Source organism: Triticum urartu, chromosome 5A (genome assembly GCF_056163025.1).
Source record: "Triticum urartu cultivar PI428250 chromosome 5A, HENAU_Tu73, whole genome shotgun sequence".
Lineage (NCBI taxonomy): Eukaryota > Viridiplantae > Streptophyta > Magnoliopsida > Poales > Poaceae > Triticum > Triticum urartu.
In genome coordinates, this window is record NC_141877.1 from 400,951,994 (window position 1) to 400,959,513 (window position 7,520).

A 7,520-nucleotide genomic window follows, 5' to 3' on the forward strand; every position below is an offset into this window, starting at 1 on the left:
ATCACATAACAGAAACAAGCCAGATTATCCACACCAAAGTTTATCCATAGCTCATTTGAAATAGCCACAAACCTGTCCCATACCCAGTTCGGCTAATAACCAATGTGCTTATGCATTACAGATTGTTCTCCTACTCGCTACTTAAGATTTTTTTTTTGCAATTATGGAAATCTAGTCGGATTGATTCAGTCATCTCCTATGCACTAGCCTTCGGCTTTATGACGGATGCTGACATGGTCCTCCTAGATTTTAACCTGTTGAAAAAGTAAACATTTATATGTTAGAATAACAGCTTTGATCATATACATACACAAGTATTTCCAATAAAAGATTTTTTATATTTAATTATGCACGAGTTTTTTTGGGTATCAACAGTTAGGCATTAGGTCCTCGTTAACAGAGTCCAGTTATAAATGGATCATGGGCCCAATGTTCAAGAAAGCGGTAAGCGTAAGCGGAGCGGAAGGCCACAACTTAGAGCAATGGCCGCTTAACCGCAGCTTAACCCGGATTAAGCGTTTTTTTATAAATTGGCCAGAATTTGGCTGTTTTCAATAATATGCAGAAGAAAACATGTAACATAGACATAAGTAACTGAAAATCTGAAATAGCATATAATGTTGAGGTTCAGTGGTTCACACACCATAACAAATAGGTAAATAACACATAAGGATAAGATCCATTGGTTCACACAGCAAGCAAAAGTGCATAATATTGTATTAGAATGAGCATATAAGATAAATAGCAGCAGCCAAGCAGCAGCTGCAGCAGCAGCCAGGATGAGGAGCTGAGCTGGTAGTAGTGGGTGTCCAGGAGGAGGAGGAGGAGCTGCCGGTGTCCAGATCCAGTAGCTGCTGCCGAGGAGGAAGAACGGCAGAGGAGCCGCTGCTGGATGCAGAGCAGAAACAGCCGCCACAATGCTCTCTTCTTTCCCCTCCTGGAAACCTAGCAACCCTAGCCGAACAGGCCCTTTTGGGCCAGGCCTTATACCCCCCTTTCCCCTCCCGCTTGTGGGCTATTTCAGCTCCCGTCTGACCTTTGGGCCCGCCTTCTTCACTCTTCTGCCGCTTAAGCGCGCGCAGCGAACGCTCAGCCAGCGCTTAGCGCTTAACCGATTGCTAAATCATGCTTTTTTCCTCTCAATGCTAAAAGTTGCGCCTAGGCCAAAAGCAAAGCGTTTAGCTGTCGCTCAACGCTTAAGCGACACTTAAAAACGCTTTCTTGAACACTGCATGGGCCCCTCCTGGAGCATCAGTGGACCCACAATTACCCCAACCTGGTAATATTGTTAGGCCGCCACCTCCTTCTAAGTGCAAACACCCAACCTAACCGGCTAAAACTTCTTAGGCCAGCAGAACCTCGAAATGCACCCCCTAATAGAATTCCATTATAAATGGATCATGTCCCCCTCCTGGAGCATCATTGGACCCACAATTTCCTCAACCTGGTAATGTTATTTGGCCGCAAACCTCCAAGGGCAGACTCCCCACCCAACCAGCTAAACCCAAAAGGCCAGCAGAACTTCCAAGTGCAAACACCCCACCCAACCTCAGGGAATTGTGCCAAGTGCAAACACCCCACCCAACCTCAGGGAGTTGTGTACAGTAAATCTATCAGCCTGTTGGTTCAGTGGCAAGCATAGTGCAAGTCCATGCATTGGACTTCACAGTTTCCAAGCTCCAGTCAGAGGTGCTTCTCCATAGGTGAAAGGTGAACCTTGGTACTGTGAGAAGGCCAACATAGAGTTACACCGGTCATTATGACATCTGTAAAGGCAAACTCAACAGATCTAAACATTCTGTCATCTCATCAGAACTACACAGGTGAAAGGTGATCCATTCCCTAATGTTTTGCGGGTCCTTTCTCTGCAACCAACACAAAATTCATCTTCCCCCAATGTTCCAAATGGCTCGCCCAGTTCTAAAGCCCATGGCCCTGCTTGCTGGACCTCACCCCCTCCCCCAATAAAAAGAAAGCTAATGCAGCCTGGCTGGTCCCCATGCCATCGCTGCTTTTTCATACTAGCCATGTGCCACCAAGCCAGCTAGCTCCTAGACAAAACCAGTTTAATAGCATACCAAGCACTCTAGGACCATTGAGTGCTAATGTTTAATAGCAGTTCGAGGGCTCATGGCGCAAGATCACTCAAGCAGACTCGCAACAAGTGTACTTGAAATGTTGGAAATAGTAAACATGCTACGAAATATAGGATTGTAATGTGAAGTATGCAGTGAATCTACGAAAGATAGGAAGATGGACCATCACTAGCGAGGAGGCAAGGAATCTACTTTAACTTGCCCAGAGATTGTGTTTCTTTGTTTACTAAAGCTCCCTCCAGATACTGTGACTGTTGCATGTGTGCTTGTGAACTCAGTACATTCCAGTAACCTAAGCAAATACAGTGGTTGATAAGACAGTCTTTCTTAAGCCTTGGTAGTTTGGAGATGACAATAAAAGTATGTCTACAATGGGTTATCTCTTAGCTTTATCTTCAATAACTAGCTATTCCTAAAATCATGGTGAGATATATTCTGCCAAGAGATCATATCTTAAATAAGAGAAGACAAACCTTTTCTTATGATTTCTCTCTCCACCTCAACGTTTATCCTACGTGGCACTCCTAAGATAGCACCATTGTACATGCCCTGATAATTTAACCCGGTGATTGTGGGACGCTGTCTGAAGTCATGTTTTAGCACTGGTATACATATTGAATATCTGTGCATAATTGTCAAATGTGTGTGCTCATTTCTTACATTTTTCATCTGTAGGGGGACATGGGAGTCAAGATAGACACACTATTGACCCCTTCTGTAGAGGAAAGAGTTCAAGCCTATGTTCTGAAGCTGAAATTAATGCTGGAAGTTCTAGCAGCTGTTCTCTACCCCGTACTCCTGTAATTGGGTAATCTTATTGTTCTCTTCCTACACCAATACAAGTGCCTCGTATGAACCGGGAACTCCAAAACTGTTCTACATGTGTGAAGCAAGTGGTCAATGACACCGATAAATCAGGATTGGAGGTGAGGCTCCCTTAAATGAACAAATTACCACACAAGTACTGTACCCTGAACGCATGTGCGTGATACTGTACCTGTCCATCAACAATATATGTTTATGTTGCCTATCTTCCATCAGGCCCTGACTGTTAACATCAAGAGTACGATCCTGTTCAGGGTAATGCTACTAGTGATTTGGAAAGTTACAAGGTGAATTCGGGAAGCTGTCTGGAAGTACCGCAAAAACATGCGCGTCAGTGTTGTTCTACAACGCATTCTAGGGAGTTGTGGTCAATACCGTTATAAGCTCTAGTGAAGTACTCCCTCCGTCCGGAAATACTTGTCTTAGAAATGGATAAAATGGATGTATCTATAACTAAAATAAGTCTAGATACAACCATTTCTAGGACAAGTATTTTTGGATGGAGGGGGTAATTGCCATTCTAATTTGTCTACCGGGATCATGTTTTCAGTTTTGACTGAAATAATTATTCTAACTAAAACCTCACTCTGTTTTGATGCTGAAATCTTGGTGTACGCTTGGTCTGGTGGGTTCTCTGTTTCAGTGAGGTGAGTACTAGGATGTGGGATGCCATGGATGCTTGGATCTGGTGGATACTCTGTTTCAGTTGGTACTAGGATGTGGGATGCCTCGAATCGGATCTGAACGCAGGCAGTACATATGTCACTTTCCCAATTCCTACCCAATTACTCCAGAAATAGATTTCTAATTTGGGGATAAATCGGGAAGACTTGCTGATATAGGAAAAAAAGAGGACTACTAAGATCTGAGGCCGATACGGGAAAAAAGAGAGGAGAGGTGATCTGATACCTTTGTCGGATTATTTACGGCCAGCCGTCTGCTGGTTGGTGGCCCTCCGCTTGTTCTTGCCGGCGCTGGAAGCTAGCTCCGTGTCCCGGTCATCCTTTTCTTTCTTGGCTCTCTCCCTGGCAGCCTGGTCTCGCTTGATCTTGGTCTCGCACGTGGTGACATGTTTGTTGAGCGCCTGTAGGTCATTTTGGTCGTCACCGCAATGCACGCACCTGAAAGAACCCATTAGGCGGCGGTGGCAGGCTTGGATTTTAGATCTGAAACAGCGGCGGCGCTGGGCGTGTTTTGTATTAGTACGTACGCGAGGGATAGGGTAGACAGGTTGTTATTTTAATCAGGCTTGGGTATTTAGGTCATTTCTAACTGATCCCCAATAACCTATTAGAAGAGTAAAAACTTGATTTTAACTGTGATCTAACGGATCCTCAATCGGCGTTAGTGGAGGATAAATTATCCCCAGCCGTGGCTCACCTCCCAATTTTCACTCCACCGCTCGGCGGTCGAGTAAAAAGAAAAATCAAATTCGCCTCTTTCACTCCGCCTCCTCTGCCTCTTCTCCTCCCCGTACCCGTCGTCGGCGATTCCTCCCCGCCGTTCCTCAATGCCCCCAACCCTCAATGGCTGGATCCCATCGCCGGGCACGCCAAACGACCGGTTGCGGTGGCATGAAACATCGTTTTTTTTCTGACCTCCGGTAAAACAGCCGCCATTTCTTCATACGAACTTGGAATTTGATGTTGGCATGTTGGATTCGTATGAACGACGCCGATTCATTCCTGGTTTTAGATCTTGATTTGGAGCACTTTGAAAAAAGTCACTTTTTCCAACCTCTGGAATGGCTAAGTCTGGTCCCTAGGTGACTCCATATTGAATCCATCCTTAGTCCTTTCATCGTGCTTGGTCATAGGTTGCTCCAAAACATCTATAGACACAAGAAAAGAAAGAAAACTAATAAAGACCAAATAAAACACGAAATGTGCAATTCTCACGAAGGGAAGTGTAAATACCGGTAAACATGCATAATAGATAACTATTTGGTTCAATGGGACATATGCAACAAACGAGCTTTAAAAATGTGTAAAATATAGAGCCATCAGTGCCACAATAGCTTCGCCACTAATGAAGTTCCCTGGATCCGACCAGGTAGGTGAAAGTATTAAATGCTTGGTAAAGTGTCGTCATCTTCCAGCTTCCGGAAATGTACGTCTGTCTGGTCACCTCCGCCCATGATGCCATTTATGTGGGGCATGCCATGCCTCTGTACGGGTGTGCGCAATGCATCGAGGTGAGGGGGGGGGGGCGATTCACCCCTTGCATCTTGTCCATCTTCTGTCACGTGCTCACCTGCCGTGTGGCGCAAAGGCTTTGCGTACGCAGAACAGCCACGCCAGGTGTGGGTGAGGTGATAGCTTGCTGTCGAAGGCTTGATGAGTGCGGGCCACCTGGGGACGATCGTTGCCAGACAAGGTTGTTCCCGGGTCTTGGTCGACGGGTGTTGTTGTCGGGTAGTTCGATCTTGTTTCCTCTGTGCCTCGGGTGGGCTTAGATGACAACTATGGAGATCTTTGAATAAAGATCTGCATGCCACCACAGAGCCTGGCTCCTTTCTGGAGAAGTTTGTGGATGTATCGAAGATCTGCATGCCACCATTGGTTAGGGAAAGAAACATGTTGAAAGATCATGGATGTCGTCTAGAGGGGGGGATATGTGCTTTAAAATAATTATAGTTTAGGCTTGAACAAATGCAGAATAAAACTAGTGTTTAATTTGTCAAGCACAAAACCTAAAGCAACTAGGCTCACCTATGTGCACCAACAACTTATGCTAAATAAGATAAACAACTAAGTGATCGCAAGATACATAACATGAAACACTATGGCTATCACAAAGTAAGGTGCATAAGAAAAGGGCTCGGGTAAGAGATAACTGAGGCTCGCGGAGACGCCAATGTATCCCGAAGTTCATACCCTTTGGATGCTAATCTCCATTTGGAGTGGCGTGGAGGCACAATGCTCCCCAAAATGCCACTAGGGCCACCATAATCTCCTCACGCGTCGCACAATACAAGATGCCATGATTCCACTAAGGGACCCTTAAGGGCGGTCACCTAACATGTACAAATGGCAACCCTTGGGGTGGTCACCGAACCCGTACAAATTGCTCGGGGCACTCTCCACAACTTAATGGAGTCTCCCAAAGCTTTTCCAAAGCATTACACCACAATGATTGAGCTTTGCCAACACCAACCGTCTTGGGAACCAAAGCACCCAAGAGGAACAAGCTCTAGGGTGCCCAAACACCCAAGAGTAATAAGCTTCTCAACTTTCAGTTCCACGTATCACCGTGGAGAACTCAAATCTGTGCACCAAATGCAATGGCGAGGGCACACAGAGTGCTCCAAAAGGTCAACAATGGTGGGGGGTGGGGACTTGCAAGAGGATTAGGATTGAAGGTGGAAGAAGCGGGTGATTGTTGGGAAACGTAGCATGCAATTTCAAAAAAATTCCTACACTCATGCAAGATCTATCTAGGAGATGCATAGCAACGAGAGGGGGAGAGTGTGTCTACGTACCCTCATAGACCGAAAGCGGAAGCGTTTGACAACACGGTTGATGTAGTCGAACTTCTTCTCGTTCCGACCGATCAAGCACCGAACATACGACACCTCCGAGTTTTGCACACGTTCAGCTCGATGACGTCCCTCGAACTCTTGATCCAGCAAAGTGTCGAGGAATTAGATGAGTTCCATTAGCACGGCGACGTGGTGACGGTGATGGTGAAGTGATCCGCGCAGGGCTTCGCCTAAGCACTACGAGAATATGATCGATGGTGTAATATGTGGAGGGAGGCGCCGCACACGGCTAACAAATGATGGTGTGTCACTCCTAGAAAAAGGGCTGCTAGTGGCGCACCAATTTTCGCTACTAATGGCGCACTACTGGTGCGCCACTAGCATCACGCCATTAGAATTTTTTTCTAATGGCGCACCTGTGGTGCGCCATTAGTATGGCCCACGGTGCGCCATTAGTATCTGGTATACTAATGGCACACGACATAGAAGTGCGCCATTACTAACAATTTTTTTCAATTCTTTTTCAGATTTTTTTATTTTTTTCAAAAAATTTCAACTTTTTTTCGTTTTTTTCTTAATATAGGTCATTATGTCTTAATCTCGGGTCAATATGCTTAATCTCAGGTCAAATCACACTCCATGGTCAAACTTCCCAAAAGGTCACCATCCTTACACTACTCCAGCCCAAGCACGCTTAACTTCAGAGTTCTATCCTACCCCAGCAACAGCTCACTTCACAGGCACTTGTTGATATATCTAGCATCTCAATCCTATTATACCTTGTTGATGTCTAGGACTTTGTTCATGTTCATGACTATGATGAAATTTTGAAAAATATTTCAAACTTCCTGGTCATATTACGTATCATTTTTTGAAAAAAAATAAAAAAAAATTCAAAACCTTTTTTTTTTGAATTTTTTGCCTCTAGATCTTGAAAGCCCCGTAACTTTTTTTGTGTTAGGTTTTAGGGGATTTTGAAAATGTTTAACGGGGTGCACGGGTCCACCGTGCCACCTTTCTCGCATGCAGTTACAGGGTTGTTTCCCGTATATTGCTAAATTTTGTGGTCCGCACACATACCGCGACCCCGTCCGTTCCCCTCATCTCTCACGCCTCTC

General features: G+C 45.2%; 1 long non-coding RNA gene across 1 annotated transcript; it reads right to left on the bottom strand.

Moving 5' to 3' along the window:
• Positions 1–24: 24 nt before the first annotated feature.
• Positions 25–3,959, bottom strand: LOC147971596 (uncharacterized). Its single transcript, XR_015603327.1, has 2 exons — positions 3,831–3,959; positions 25–254 (listed from the first exon to the last, which is right to left on the bottom strand). It is a non-coding gene; the product is annotated as an uncharacterized LOC147971596 (long non-coding RNA).
• Positions 3,960–7,520: the final 3,561 nt, after the last annotated feature.